The sequence below is a fragment of the Cyanistes caeruleus genome, chromosome 4, assembly GCF_971803275.1.
Source record: "Cyanistes caeruleus chromosome 4, bCyaCae1.hap1.1, whole genome shotgun sequence".
NCBI lineage: Eukaryota > Metazoa > Chordata > Aves > Passeriformes > Paridae > Cyanistes > Cyanistes caeruleus.
This window is the reverse complement of record NC_141704.1, coordinates 21437357-21453534: the sequence shown is the minus strand read 5'-3', so window position 1 is coordinate 21453534 and position 16178 is coordinate 21437357. Positions and strand designations below refer to the sequence as shown.

Below are 16178 nucleotides of genomic sequence, written 5' to 3'. Positions count from 1 at the left end.
CACCCTGTGTTGTTCCCCTTGCCCTCCATGTGTGCTGCGCTTGCCTGTCCCCGTCATGAGGAGAAGTGAGCATTTCAGTGCCCAGGGAATCTGCCTCTCCATTCTGCACACGGCTCCCACGGGAGTGATAAAAAAGGCCCCTGTCAGGTATTGCCTCTCCCTTGCTGGGCTGCCTTGGCTCTGTGGCTACAGGGAGTACCCAAAGCACTGGCAGGGCAGTTTGATACAGGATTTCCCTATATGGGACACCTATCACAGGCCCTAGTGGTGATTCTGATTGTCCTCCAGTGGGACCCAGGGGTGGGGGAACACTGGCCCCAGATGAGATGCAAGCTGGCCTTGGCAGGGACAGGACAGAAGCAGGGCCAGTGCAGGCCACTCACTGCTCTGTCAAAGGTGCTTCCTCAAGCTTTGTAAAACTGAGTTGGGCTCAAAGATCCCACCTTGAGACCTTGAGTACCTACAATGGACAGTGATGCTCTTTGCATGGGATTAATTAATCCAGGCAGGCAGTGAAGTCCTTTGGAAGCTTTGGACTACCCCTTAGACAAGTATTCTTTTCTTAAGTGTCTAACATCAAACATTATGGTGTGGAATTTGGGCATTTTTTCTAAACCTAGAAGTAGGGAGGAATGAGACAAACTCTCTCTGGGCCCCCATAAGAATTCAGGTACTGATACACCTCAATTTAGAAGGAGTAATGATGTGTAAGCACCACTGTTGCATTCATATCTCAGCAGCAATTCTCAGGTCTGAGCATACTTAGGCTAAAAACTAATGATAAGCCAACCTGATTTCACTGAAGATGCTAATTTGAGTGGTAGAGCTACCTCACTTTTCACACTAACCTCACCAGAAAACAATCTCCTATTTTAATTTTGTTTGGATTTCTCCACTCTTAAAGGGACACAACCTCATCTGCTGTAAGATGGTTTATCATCACAGACTTGGAGTAGCTGAAAAGCAGGCATGAAATATTCATGTTTGCTTTGTTCACCCTTGGAAATTTCCTTTTAGACTGGCCTTAGTCCTTTAGTTCCCAGCACCCACCAGCTGCTGTAAGGACTGTCAGTAGCAGTTCCTGAAAATATCCCCTCAGTGCTCCTTGCAGTGAGGCAGCAGGTCCTGTGACAGCTGATGAGAGCCAGATGGAAAGGCAGTACAGGGGCATGGCCACTGAGAGAGGATCATCAGGTTTGTTCCAAGTCTCCATCCATACATGAGGCTTACCAAGATTTACATGACCCCTGGCTCAAAATTATTGCAATAATCCCTTAGACTGACAACACTGAATGGCAGTATTTTGTGCAACACTAACATTTAGCTCTAATCTAATGCTCAGCTGGTGGGGATGAAAAAAATCAAGTGGGTTTTTTTGTTGTTGTTGTTGTGTTACAGCTATTCTGTAGGAGTAGGAAGAGAGGAATGTCACCCATATCTTCTGGTGCTCAGTGCAAGCTGTAATCATTCCACTGTGCGTGTGGGTGCTTGTTCTGCTCAGTTTGGGGGCCAATCTTTCCCTACCTCAAATACACACTAACTCTGCTGGACCCCAGGAAGGGTGGTGGGAGGAGAGTCAGCTCCTTTCAGCTGCACAGGGCTAGCCTCCTGTTTAATTTCTATGAGAAGAACATGCTCCGAACATTAAGCATCACTGGTTCAGCTTTCAGTTGGGATTTGCCTTACAATTGCATCAGGAAAGTGGGCAGAGAGGAAGGCTGCTTCTCAAAAGAACCAATTCAGCTCAATTTAAAATGCTGTGAGGAGTAAGAGAGGCAGAGGGAGAGCCCAAGAAGTTCTGATGCTTTTAAATGGGCTCCTACATTTTTCCTAACTCAGCCTGAAGTCAGGCGGCTGGCTGTGCTGGGTTGGGGTCCTCTGTGCACATACCCCATCTCCTGCTCTTTGCAGTCTGGATATTTTGAACTACAGGTAAATGAGCAGTGTGGCAGGAAACCTGGGCATCCTGGCAGCTAGCTGAAGCCAGCTCCTCAACACAGTTTTTATGTCTTGAGGCTGATGTACCCCCAAAGAATGTGAAACTTCTTGGCTGTGCACATGCTGTAATCCACATAATTTTTAATCTGCTATACCCCCTGAAGACAACTGAGTAGCAATGCAGCCCATTCAGGCTGTTTTAAAACTCAGGCCACTGTGCTGACTTTATAGTGTAAGCATGCAAAATATAGCTCCAAGGGTAAAGGCTACTGTCTTTGGAAAAGGCAAGTTCTGGAAAGCCTTTTGGCTTAAAACAGGTGGAAAATTTTGGTATTGACCACTGAGCACCTTGTGAGGCTGGGCATGGGCCAAAGAGGTTTTGTGATTGTTTCAGTGTATGCCAGAAAATGACCCAGCACTGGCATCAAGAGCATGAGGAAAGCACAAGAAAGCATAAGGGCTGCTTCTGTGGATGTTTCAGTGGGCCATTAAATCAAACCATCAGACCATCTGCCTCTTGCTGGGACTAAATAGGAGTCTAGTCTCCCAGGCTGGACCACTGTCAGGTGTGATTTGTATACAGATGAGAGACATTCATGCAGCAAGAAGTGGGGGACATTTTTTAGATTCAGAAGTTCAGCTATCTAGTATGCCACCAGAATGCATGTATTTTCATATAAATAATAAGAAAAAATTGCTATAGGGGCAAAAGGAACTAAGATGATAGAGGCCAAATGATTGTCCAATGCATGGCTGTAGCTTGTCTGCTAAAATGTGATCTCCTGTGTCTAAAAGTCCCACAGAAGTCATAATAAGTTAAATTCTACTACAAAATTGCCTTCCAATAATTCAGCATTTTAACTTTTGATTCATTATTCAACTCATTCCTCACAGTGCTAGGGAAATAGCTCTATTGCATCAGATTCATACTTGAATTAGTAGCATTTTGAGGAGGCCCTGCTCTAATTTTGAAATGTCCCTCAGCAGTTAATGCTGCTCAGGTTTTATAGCACCTTCATCAGGATCACGGTACTAAACCAATTTGAGTCTTGGCTATAATCAGCCATGATTGTTACTGTCACAGGCAGGTAATTGTGAGATGACATTTTTATTATCCATCACCCATTTTTATCATCATTTTCTCAATTTTTATTATCTGTTATCCCGTATATTCCATCCCCTGCATTTACTAACATAACAGAGACACTCAGTGGCAAATCACTAAAGGTTGCCTTGATCTAATAATCCCCCATGCATATGAGGGAAGGTAGAGACAGCAGCAGTGCATCCTGCCATACCACCACCCCCCTGAGGCTGCTGCAGGCTCTGTGGCTCTAGAGGTCATTTCCTTTGTCACCAGCCCCCCAAGCACATTGCCACCAAATCTGGGTCCAGCACAGACAGCAAGATTCACTGCTGAAAGCATGACTTCCACTGGAAAAAACACTCATTCCATCATCAGACTTCTGAGTGTATCAACTTCAGCTTTGCTGATAAAAAGCCAACAAAAGGATTATTTTGTAAAAATCCAGGGATTTTATTGGATCTCCGTGGGTGTGAAAATTCTTCTTTCAAAAAACATTCCTGTCTTTGATAAGAGTATTTGGCAACTGTCTTGCCTGTTGAAACAGCCTGGCTTAAGCCCTTCAGGGTTGAACCCTTTCAATGCCATATTGTTGTAGAAAGAAAATATTCTCTTTATTCATCATTTTTAATTTTTCTAAACCCTTGATATGAATAGTGGAACATCACTGGAGTCAGTTTTCCGCTATAAGATGGATGACAATCTTGAAAATGCATTCCTGTGCTCTAGATTAATCAGGGGGGAGAGATACAGGGTTTATATCAACTGGTGAATGCTTAATCATTTTCTTATCATTTCACTGGCTATTTTCTTTTTAGCAGCATCTTTTGTTCTGGTTCAAGTACTTCTCTCTATGTGACTTCATTTCAAAACTGCCTTTTTAAAGCTGATTTTGCTTAGTCTTAGCTAGAGCTGTTTGCTGCCTAGTAAAGATACACAGTTTCTACTTTCTCTGTATTGGCAATTGCTGTCCACTCTGCATTTTCACAGTCAGCTGGACACTAACAAGGGCTGCCTCTGTGCTCCCCTTGCCAAAGGAAAATCTAGTTAGCAGAAAGGGTATTTTGGGTTTTGTCAACTGTGATAGATACAAGTGAAAGAAATACCAAGCAAAAAGAGCAGGATAATTTTTAGAAATCCTGCACAACTGGAAGCTAATTTGAAAAATCCAGGGAAAGGGAAAAATATTGAGCAGTGCTTGGGCACATCCTTTCTGCATGTTGCAAACAAGTGACTTCAGAGACTGCTCTCAGATGGAGCATGTATGTGTAGTGTGGCTAAATGCAGCAAATGGAATAAAATTAGAAGTCAGAAGTCAATGAATAAAAAAGAGCAACCGTTTCCTCCTTAGCAATAGAGATCCTACAAGTTCCTTTCTGTGCTAAGTTCCCCAGGAAATGTTTTTCTCAGGGGCCAAGGTGGTCTTCCACTCCCTTGCAGTTTTCAGTAACCTATAATGATATTATTGTGGTTGTTAGGTTGTTGCTGCTGGTTTTTATTTTTGTTATTTTCTTCAGCTTGCTGATACTTTGCCATGTGCCAGCTCAGAGGATTTTGGAGCAGCAAATCATTATATCCAGCAGAAAGTAAAGCCTAGGGCTAGTTGTGCCCCAGTCCTGCCTGAGCAGGTGTGTGGACCCACAGTGTGGGAGAGCTGAGGCTTCCCCCATCCCACTGCTAGGCAGGTCCCAGGAAGAGCAGCCTCTGCTGAGCCCCCTGGCTTTTGGTATGATGCCATGAGGTGGCCTAAGGCATGGGCGCCTGCCAGTGCACAGCACTGGCCTGCTTGTGCCAAGTGACAGAGGTCCTGCCAGGGAAGTGCTCCCTGGAATGGGACCTAAATCACCTGAGGATGTGCTCAGCACAGGTAGTGACACCTCCCTGGACCAGACTGTACAAAGGTGGAAGCAGAGAGGCAGGATGGTAGTACAGCTCCCATGGGGGAAACTCAGCTTGCTGCTGTTCAGAATCGCAATATGTGGGAAACAAAAAAATGTAGGGATTTGCTGCCCTCTGGCAGGATTTTGCTACAGCTCAGTTTTTCTGTAAACTGCAAGAGCAGTGCTCAGCAATAGTGCCCCAGCACAGCAAGGTCTGCATTTTCCTTCTTTTTTTTTGCCAGAGCCACTGGTCAGCAATTCTGCAGCCTTCATGGCACCCTCCTGGAAAGCCAGAAGTACATGTTCATCCCAGGCATGGGCTGGTGCAAGGAGCAGGGCATGGGCTGGCAGGAGGTCCCTGTCCTTTTCCTCCATCTCTCTGCAGCTATGGGACAGCCTGACTCTCTGAAGGTGGTCCTTTTGTTGATTGTCTCCTCAAAAGAGCAAGCTCACCTTCTTCCAGCTTTGCCTGTGCAGACTTTTGGTGAGAAATTCATTTTGGCCTCTTTCTGATGCTGACAAGCCCTGAGTAGCTTTGCCAAGTTTGATTTCTAGTATATGCCTTCTGAGAGATGATCAGGCAAATCAGGCTAATTTTCTTTAACACTATTTTCCAAAAAGCTCAGTAATGCTGGCACTTGTGGGTATGTGGGTAGTGAGTTTGGAAAACTGGGTTTGCTATGTACTGTGAGTCTCACGGGGTGAGGTTCTCTGATAAAACATTGAATTCTGTAGTGTCTGCCCCATACTGCACTGGTCCTGTGTATGGTCAGCAGGAGGAACAGGCACACCTTGTGTGCTGCAAAACAAGCTGGTGTCTCACACTGTCAGAAGACTATACCCTAAAACCATCAAAGGCTTATTGAAAATGCCTAGGTTGGTTACCTTGGATGTTGATGGTTTTGATGAAATTAAGTTATGCTAGGCCTACCCTAAAAAACCAGAAAAATGTGGGATTGGGGAGGCCCATAAAAGTACCTCAGGTGTGTAGATATTCCTACTGTTTTTCAGTTTTGAGAGAAAGGAAGGATAGCATAGCTACACTATTCCCAGCAGTACACATCTAAAAGCCTGGCTGCCCATATGACACCCATGATTCTCACCTCCAGTAGGTCACAATCCCAGGAGACATAAAAAAGTAGGCTAAGACTGAGGAAGAAGAACAATAGAACTCAAATATAAATCCATGATGGTTGATTGTATAGGTGAGTGGGATCTTCCCAGGGTTTTGAAAGCAGGGGAGATCTTGGAGCTGGAAAATCATACAACTCTCTCTCTCTTACGTATAAGTATGTAGGTTTTGCTGTAGGGACCTTGTGATTAATGATGCTGCTTGTGGTAGTGGCACAGGCCTTAGCTACAAAGCCCACACTGCACACTGCAGTGCTGTGCAGAGATATCGGACTGGATATGGTCTGGAAGGCACTAGCTGCATGTGATAGTGTAGCAAGGCTAATAAATAGCTCAGAGCAAGTGTTCATGTATCTGCTTTATTGCTATCAAGGGTTTGAACTTGGATCCCTTTATGGTACTGCACAATGACAATGAGATATGTGTGCTTGTTTAGAGCTATTTGGAGTGTCTCTGGCTGGCACCAGACACTCCAGGGATGCTCACTAAATTGTGAAGATGGTGATAAAAGCCAAGGTTTGATTTTAGAGTTACTCTGGTTGTTATAGAGAAAGCTTGAATGATAAGGAAACCATGTCTTCATCAGGCTTTCCATTGCAACAGCCACTGAGATATCCTGGGGCCCACTGAAGTGGTGGCAACACCCTCGGTGAATTGATGAGAAAAGTAAATGCGGGCTTCCAGTATGCTGGAAACATAAAAAGTATGCTGGCTTCCAGAATTACACCAGTTTACTTTGGCTGGGAATTTCCCCCTTTGTTTGGGTTAGATTGTGCTCACCTTTTTTCTGCAGTATTAGCATGGTAGATGCCTTAGAATTGACTGATGCCAATTCATATATTTATATATGGAATAAATACTCTTCTGTTATGTTCTACAGACAAACTGGGAGATCTGTCCAATGTCATCTCTTATGTTATGAAAGTACTTCCCTGAAACAGAATGCAGTTATGCATTGTTCACTTTTCAGCCCCTGGCATGGCTGCACATACCACTCATCTGCACTTCTCTTGCTTTAAAATCAGCCTGACCACCAGTTTGGGAGAGTAAGCCTTTCAAGACTCCTGGAATGCCTGACAGAACTGTGCTTCCTGAGGTACAATGCACTGAACTTGAAAATATTCTACAGGATTTGAAGCCCCCTAGCTAAAGGAAGAGGGCAGGCACATCACAGGAAATCTGAGTTAATGGTGGCATACCCTAAAACTTTGGTTTTCAAACCCATCCAGAAAAAAAAGGCATGGCATTAATTGTTACATCCCAGCTGAGGTCTTCACTGGGGTAGCACTTACAGATTGAGCACTTTGGTGACCTTAGTGGGCCTGCAGCTGTGGTGCAAAAGAGGTCTACAGGGGAAAGTCCAGGAAACTCATAACTGAGATGTAAGGGAATATTTCAGCAAATGATGTTAAATCTTGGATGTTAACAATTTCCTTTGAAGAAAGTGCAAAAAGCATTTCTGAAGCAATGGAAAGCAAACCAAAGGGCCTGTGGGAATGCTACTTATACCCTGACTGTCATAATTACGGTTTCCATGATTAGAACTATATTGGTTCCTGCCCAGAGATTGACATTTTGAGGAACAATGAATTTTCCAGTCTCTGGAATAGCTTTGCAGCCCTATATCTTTCCATTGACATTTAGAAACCCCTTGGAAACAGTCAAAAGTATTTTGTACTTCTCTCAGTTTAGGTTGAATAAATCCATAGGGCTCCTTCCTCCATGGCATCCCAAGACTATGCTTCACCTGTATTTGTGTATACCTGACTAGGCTATAGAGAGGAGCCTTTATTAGTTCTATGTATTGAAAGTTTCTGCTGGAAGAATGTAGGCTGTATTTATCCTTTAACCATTCTTGCAGATGGTGCATCAGGATGGAAAACCTCCTACTTGGGCCTGCTCTGCTGGTTCATGCTAATTATCCACCTGCTTTGAAGAGCACAATGTTCTGAAGGAAAAACACAGCTTTGAATAACTTCTTTTTAAAAATTATTATTTTTTGCTTTACTTCCTAACTAGGCTGTACTCAAGAGAGCATTTGAATGCATTAAAAGGATTTCAGAAATTTGGTGTAGTACATAGGAGTCTGTTAATGCATTAATCCTCCCTCATGGTCAGGTATGCTATCACTAATCACTAGTAATCACTCCCTGCCCTTTTTTTAGAAGGGAAACTGAGGCAGAGATGTTAGCAACTTGTTCTTTGTACATAAGGATGGAAAATTGGAACCAACAGTCTTTCTGCATGCCTCCACCTCAAAACCATTTAATTTAGTCCCATTATACCTATGTTGGTCCAGGCCAATGGTGCCCCAGAACAGAGGAGTACTCCTCCCATCTGTTGAATACATACAAACACACAGAGAACAGTATTTCTGAGAGAAGACCATTACCCTAGGCTTTTTCTGTGTGATTCTGGACATCCTCACAGAATGCATGAGGGCAGTAGACTTCTTCTGAAATAGCAGCATGATTTGTCTGTCACTGCCCTGGTCCTGTTCTCACCTGTAGACAGTGCCTGCACCAGCAGCAGACCCCAGTTTCTCTGTTTCAGAGTTTAGCAAGTGAGCTGCATTTGCTTTTCAAGGCTATGTTTGAATTTTCATCCCAGGTACTGAATCTGAAGTTGGCATCCTGTCTGAGAAGGAGCATTAGCTCCCTCTTCTATGAGGTCTCACCACTCCCTTATCCCTGCCATTACTCACCCACTGCACTTCCCAGCAAGGAGCTTCGCTTCTCTTGGTCTTGAAGACATTGAAGGAGACAGAGACACCTGCCTTGGTGGTTTTACTTAGCTTGCTCTTCCTTAGCTTTGCAAGGAGAGGGTAGACAGACATCAATAACTGCTGCATCCTCTTTGCCATTTTATGCCCAGTTCCTGCCTCTTTTCTCCTTTCAGGCAACATATCTCTGAAGTTTTTTCACATCAAGTCAATTATTGATGTACATCCCCTAATTCAGTGATGTCTAGGGAGTCACTTGCTTATCAATGGCCTTTCAAATTCTGTGTTTATGGCATAGTAATTCACTTGTTGCTGATCCTTAGCCATGGTTCAAATTAAGGATAAATATCCAAGCACCAAATGCCTTCTCTTTACAGCTTGCTCTGTGATCAGGTCAGTGAAAGACATCTCTCTGGAACAAAACTAGAAAGAATGTAAATTTAAAAGAATATTGTAACTGAAATTCTTAAAATTTTTCAAGTGTTGCATTTTCTCTTTCATTTAAGCCTGCACAATCCTGATATTTCCCTCCCATAGTGTGAGCCTATTTACAGTTGCTTTTGCTAGGTTTTTATAAGAATCTGAGTGAGCTCCTAGGGAAAGCAGCAAGAACAATGCATGCCTTTGGAACCATAGCTTTCAAATTGGAAAGGGACTGGAAAACAACTGATTGACATTGCAAAATGTCTCTCTCTTTCCCCTTATCAACAAAAAGAGACTTGAGGTAATGTTTTGGGAAATTCTTGGGTAAAAAATCCCACTTTAATGAAAGGATTTAAGTTGCTTCTAGTAATTGATGAGCTATCAAATAACTGTGATTAAATTTTTGCATCAAAGTGGATTAAAATACTTTTTTTTCCCCCAGTTAATTCACTTCCTTATTACCAACATCTCACCCTGTACCTAAGTTTGCAATTTTAGTTTAATATTCATTGTAGTCTAGACAACAAACCTTTATCCAGAATAAAATATAGTTCATGTGGATGAGAATGAAGCCCTAGTCTTTAAGAAGGCCACATAACATACCACTGGGTTTCTTAGAAAGGCTGTGAAATGCTGAATTAACCTGACAGTGATATCTTTACTCTTTTCACTGTAGCAAGATGTTTTTAACACTATTGGAGAGAACGATCTGGGAGCTGCAGGCATTGTTATTTGGTGAGGTATGAATTTAACTTCCTTAGAGGTAAACCTTAGCCTGACTTAAATGCATTGTGTAAGATCTTCTTTTATCCTGTTAATAGAGAGTATCTGACTGCACCAGTCCTGAGTACTTGGCACCAGCAGAGCTGACTGCTTAACCAGCCTTTGCTGTCCTCCAGTCAGGACAACACGGAACATGGTCAGCTCTTCCTGGCCTAACAAGCCTCTTGTGAGGCTCATAGGCAGCCAGTAGTAGGGAGCCAATGGCTAATAACAGGCATTTTGGGAGACTGTTCCTCAGTAGTTATCATCCTGGTCAAATTCCCTTCCAGCTGGGTAAAACACTAGGAAATTATCTAGAGTGTGATTAGCACACCAGACGAGGTCTAGTTGGTGGTGCTCTGCATTTTGTCAGGTTATGAGAACTGTCCTTGTGTGTGGGCAAGAAAAATAAAGCAGGCTGTTGAGATCAGATGGAGAGGTTTTGTACTACATATCAGACCTAGCCACATTAAAATCAAAGATTGATTTTTGAGGCTCTGCCATGTCCTGCAGTTTTCAGAAAGCCACATATCAAACTTTGTCATAAAAAAAGACTTTTTCCTTAAAGCTGTGTGAAATGGATGTTCTGGGCTGTTTTTCTCCTGGCAGATAGTATAGAAAACCCAGCCAGCATGAGAATGAATGGCTGAAAATAAGTGTTCAGTTGTCCTCAGGAAATTCAATTACTTCAGCCAATTTTTTAAACATTTGGATGTAGTCTCTGTCAGAATCAATACAAATAGGAGGGTGAACTTCCTTCCACCCCAGTCAAGTGACAAAGGCAAGCTTCTGGAGCTTCCCCATCAGCTCCAGACACCCACAGTCTTACCACACAGCCACGCTGACATCACTTGCTCTTCTAGCATATATCATGGTCTCTTGAAAGATCTACACACTGGTGTTTCCTGGGGAATGAAAGTTGCTGAAGTATTTTGTGCCTCAATAAGATTATATTTTCTGTATAAAAATTCTAACTAATTCTTTAAATTAATGAGATTTATGTTATCCCGGATTAATTAATTAACGCAGACTCCTTACATTTTGCTTATTTTTTACAATGTAAATGGGGATAAAAAGTGTGTAGTCTCATGTTAGCTAAAATTTCTACCTTTCACAGAGCAACTGCAGAGAGGTGCAAAAATTCATCCATTCTGAATTTGAGCCCTACATTATCAATGTCACAGCAGCAGCTGAGGTGTGAAGGAGGCATCTTTGTCAGGACAATGCATCATGTGGGCAAAGAACCTGGAGAGCCTCAACTTATCTACACTTCAATTTAAAGGCCTTCCAGACAGATGCCTTGGAGAACCAGTGATTTATTGTGAGAGGAGAAACACTGAATGAAGATCTAGAAATAATGGCAGAGACAGTGTCTGCCACTGCTGTCAGGGCTATGAAGGAGCTGGCTGTGATGAAGTTAAAGTTGTTGAGCACCATTCAGGGAGCTCTGCAGACCGTCTTCCCCAGATTTGCAGTTATCTTCCCTAAGTACTGCTTAATCAAAGGCTGGCATCAGTCAGCCAAGAGGAAAGGTAGAGTGGATCTAAGGAAAAGTTTCACACGCTCTGCAGCTGGGGCTGAACGTATCATTGTGCCAGACAAAACCCAAACCCTGCAGCTGTGCCCTGAGGTTTAATGTCCATAAAGGACAGAAAGAGAGGGGAGCACCTTGGAGGCTGAGTCAAAAATGCACAGATTTCAGGAGCATGTCTGGCCCTCAATCCCATTTTCTGAGATTAGGCTGTTCAGCAGTCTAGAAGTCTGGTTTCTGCTCAGCTGTCAGGTACCACCAGGACAGCAGAAGACTGCTGCTTCTGAATAAAACAGCACGAGGTCACTTTTCTCCTTTGTAAAGAAAGGAAGAGTCTGCCCATATCATACTGGATGCCCTCCTGGATAGACCATTCTCCCAGAACAAGAATGATGAAGGGAGATTCTTAGTTTCTTTTCCATTTGAGTGAATTCAAGTTCATGCTTTCCTCTTTCATGGTCAATGTGATGAAGGTGTTCATGCTTTGAGCCCTCCATAAGATAAACGGGAATAAAACAGTCAGGAGCTGAGGAAGAAAACGTATTAGTATATTAGTATATATACTGAGAGAAGAATGCATATATTCTACTCCAAAACAAATTGTGTCTTTGTGTTTTTTAAAGCCATGACTATTTAAAATAAAATTAATAAGCAGTGCTAGAGGCAGGAGTATTAGATATGTATTTGTATTAAAATATGTGTAACTGGATAAAAAATAGACAAATAGCCATATGAAAAACAGGGATCAGTAAGACCTATTTTGAGTTCCCTGCTTTTTTTTCTATTTGATCCAGGCAAACATTTGCAACATAACATCCAACTCCCACCTGCTCCTATTACTTCTTTTTGTTTCAGAACCTTAAAGATCCCATCGGGCTTTGACCTTTGTGAATTTGCACCTCTTAGCAGCTTTTCCTTCTTTAAACATATGTTATTATCTTCATATTTCCTCAGTGAGTTATTGTTGTAATAACTATGTTAGAAAAGCAATTGTGCATTGAACAAACATTATGTTAATAGAGCTCTTGAAGGCAAGCGAGAAGAACTTCCATTATTTTTTTAACAGAATTCCATTGTAGAAATAAATATTTTAGATTCTATTTAGGTTAGGAGAGACTGTGAACAAACCACAGCCAACCAATAAGAAATTAATTAACTTTACAATGATCCTTCTTTAAAAGAAAAAAAATATAAACTAAATTCAGGCAATTTATTTTCAAAAAATAAATTAAGGATATCTACCAAAATTTTTCTGAAGCATATTTTTATAGTGAGAAAAATTATAGATTTTTAAATTTTTTTTTTAAATGGAATGACTTTCTCAAACAAATGCAGTTTTTTAAAATCAGAGTATGATTGTGGTGGATTTTTCAAAGGAAGGGTGTAAAAATGATTCATTTGACATTTTGCTTGTGCTGTAGGACTGAAGTACATGTTAGTAGGAAAAAAAATGTTTCAATATTTTCTGAGCAGCACTGAATTAGATGTTAGTTTGACTTTTCTTGCTGTCTCCATTAAGGTCACATCTTACAGAAAGACAGTTGCACTCAGTAACAGAACAACAGGGTAGTGAAACAGTATTTTATAAAATCTTCTGTGAATATGATAAATTTGCAACTGTCTGTACTGCATTAGTGAATCCTGTATAAATGTCTATCCAGGTATCCCAGTATGCAGGCCCAGATTTCTCCCAGTGAATATATCCACTGAAGTGGGGAAACTAAACTTGTAGCTCACCTTTTAGGTGGGAGAGCACCTCCACTGGGCTTTATCTGGTTTCTATCTCAGCAGTCTTGGCAGACCAGATGGTTTTGTGAGGGTCAGGTAGCTGTGTGTGAGAGGATGTGCACGGTGAAGGGATGCTCCCCAAGCCCCAGCAACAGGGTCTGTTCTCATGGGGAAAGCTGACCAGGCGCTCCTTCTGACGCCTCTGCTAGTATCACTCTCCTTCTGAGGCTGGACACAGGCTGTGGGACATACATTTCCATACATCTGTATCAGCTGCACTTCTGAGATCAGATCCTTTCTCTTCCGTTCTCCTGTGAAGTTAATTTCTGATTTCTAATTTTATAACTTTCTGGACTTCTGTTTTCTTCTCTTTGTGTTTCCTGTTGGCTGCATTTTGCTATCTTCAACTGGTGTGCTGGCATTTGCACATTTCTTTCCTGGGATCTGACCATCATAGAGCATCCTGTGAAGAATCAGATGCCATAAACTTCATATCATGGGTTTCTCTCAGTGCCTTAAATCCTTAAGATTTAGACATACCAAATGTTACCAATACAGTGACTAAATTTTTTATAGTACGAGCTAGATACCAAAACAGGTGTAAAAATCTGCACCTGAGCTCTCAGCAGCTGCATGGTTAAAACTTGCAATGTGGGATGTGGAACATAATGCAATGTGTTGTAATGAAATTGACAGCAGAAATATTTATTCTAGTTACACTTTTGTTCCTGCAGTGGACTGAACTTCAATTTGTGTTATTATAGCTACTGAGTGGTAGTGATAATATTAAGTAATCTCTGTACATCCACGAGAAGGATGCTTTTAAATATAATAAACATACTTTCTCCTATTTTAGTACAAGCTGTGATTCTTTCTTTCATGTTTGTGAGACTTAACATTTCTTAGCAGTATCAAGTGGAAATAATACATAAAACTAAATGTCAGGGGGAAGATAAGCACAGGACCCTCTTGGTGCTTTTGATGGTCTGATCCAAAGCCATGTGAAGTCAGTGGTAAGCTGCCTTGGTTTCAGTAGGCCCAGCATCAAGCTGGGGTGTCTCCCAGGGAGTTACACCAGAGGGTCTTGTGATCTTGACAGGTGTCTCTTCCATGTTAGAACATGCTTAAAATAAATCAGAAGGCATGCATTGCAAGCAAAAGCATGTTTTAAAGAAGTATGTATAGACACCTAAACACAGAAATATCTGAAAGTGCTTGTTAGTCAAATAAGGCAAAGATTTTGATAAGCTGCTGAGCATATAGATAAAAAATAGATATCCTATGTGATTTGGATTTTAACAATACTTTTTGGTATAAGGTCTGAGAATAATTTAAATGTTGTTTTGCCTAACCAAAAACTTAACAAATAGATACAGATCTGCTAGTATCTCACTAATAATTGGAACCATATACACTTTTCAGCACATCTAATCTTTTAGCAGAGGCAACCAAGGTTACTGAAATAGTTTTGTAGGCAGGAATGAGAACAGGACGGAAGGAAAGCTGCTCTGACATAATTACCTGCTGATCACCCTCCCAAGCTTTTCTATGAGTCACTTTCAAATGGGAAATCTGATACTAATTCTAAATTTCAGGTTATTTGGACCATTCATTTTTAGTAATTCTCTGGCACTGTGTTCTGCATTTCCCACCAGCTTTTGTTAGCAAAGATATCTTCTTGTTTCTCATGTTTCCTCTCATCGTGGAAAAGGACAGATGTTTGATACTGGCACTTGGTTGCTGTTATAACATGAAGTGGCTGTAAAATTCATGGCCTTTTTCTTCATGTAGATCCAATCATACAAACCTCATTCGTATGTTCAGCCAGTTTGGAGGTACGGATCCATGTGACAGCAAGGTTCAGCTAGTTTTACAAATTAAATCAGAAATTCTGATCCAGTGGAGGCAGCCCTTATCCCAACCATCCTGCCTTATTCAGTATTAAATTATTTTTCTCGCCTTAGCCTCAAGGCAGCTGAAGGGTAATTCTGCAGCTTCTTGCCCATTTCTGCTGATTGATATTACAGTCAGGATTTTTCTTTATCACTCAACCAGTTCCAGATGTCTGGATGTTGATCTTAATCCCAGACTGGGGCTTTTCTGCAAATCAGTTTGACAGTCAAGTGCAAAGTAGATTTGCCTTGGCATAATTCAGGTGCTTAACTCTCTGAAATGATGCCTAAACTCAGCAATAACACTATTAAATATAGCACTTTAAACACTGTACAGATTGCATCTCACATTTGTTTTTAATTGTGTTCTACATTGAAATTGATGGACTAGGGCTCCTAAGTACACCTAACGAGTCAGATTAATAGGAGTTTGTTTCTATTATTACCATTTTTATGTAGAGTGGATTAAAAAGTAACTACTGATCTGAGTCCTCATACCCTAAACCGTGACTAATAATTTTATGCTTATATTGAATAATTTAATCACCAGTGTCATTGTACTGAGAATATGGAACAAATTATATATCTCTTCTCTCTTTTTACATATACTTCCACCTTGTGCTCCACTGATGGAAGACTGAGGAATGCCACATTCTGAAAATTACAGAATTACATCTAAATCTTACAATATCTTGAACCCTAACCTGCTGAATTGGTACCTGAATTTTCTACTGGGCTGCAAATTTAGTTCAGGATTTTCTAACTTAGCCAATGAGGCTGCTTACTCAGATCAGTTTTCACAGTTTCCCTACAAAACTACAAACTGCCTACAGAAAAATGAAGTCTCAACTAAATGTGACTTTCTCGGTATTTAGAAGTGTGGAAAATGTGGCTCTTTTCTTAACCCTCACTGGATGTGGCTGGTGAAGGCTTGAGCACTTTTATTCCCTGAAGATTTGTTTAGAGCTGGAGCAGCTCTGAAGTTTCCTTCTGCACATGGAATTTGCAAAGTAAAGCCCAGCCTTCTTCCAAATTTTCAGGCACAGGTCGTTGAGATGGCCTCAGTACTGAAGGCAAAGGCTTTCCG

General features: G+C 41.5%; 1 long non-coding RNA gene and 1 pseudogene across 1 annotated transcript in view; one reads left to right on the top strand and one right to left on the bottom strand.

Moving 5' to 3' along the window:
• The first annotated feature begins 6951 nt into the window (after window positions 1-6951).
• LOC111923052 (hyaluronidase-4-like) lies at window positions 6952-7968 on the top strand (annotated as a pseudogene).
• Window positions 7969-11821: 3853 nt separating this feature from the next.
• The window catches only part of LOC111922969 (uncharacterized), a 39008-nt gene continuing 34651 nt past the window's right edge, over window positions 11822-16178 (bottom strand). Inside the window, exons 5-6 of the long non-coding RNA XR_002860843.2 lie at window positions 13209-13662; window positions 11822-11997 (exon numbers count right to left, since the gene is read on the bottom strand). This is a non-coding gene — a long non-coding RNA (uncharacterized LOC111922969). The remainder of the gene's footprint in view (window positions 11998-13208; window positions 13663-16178) is intronic.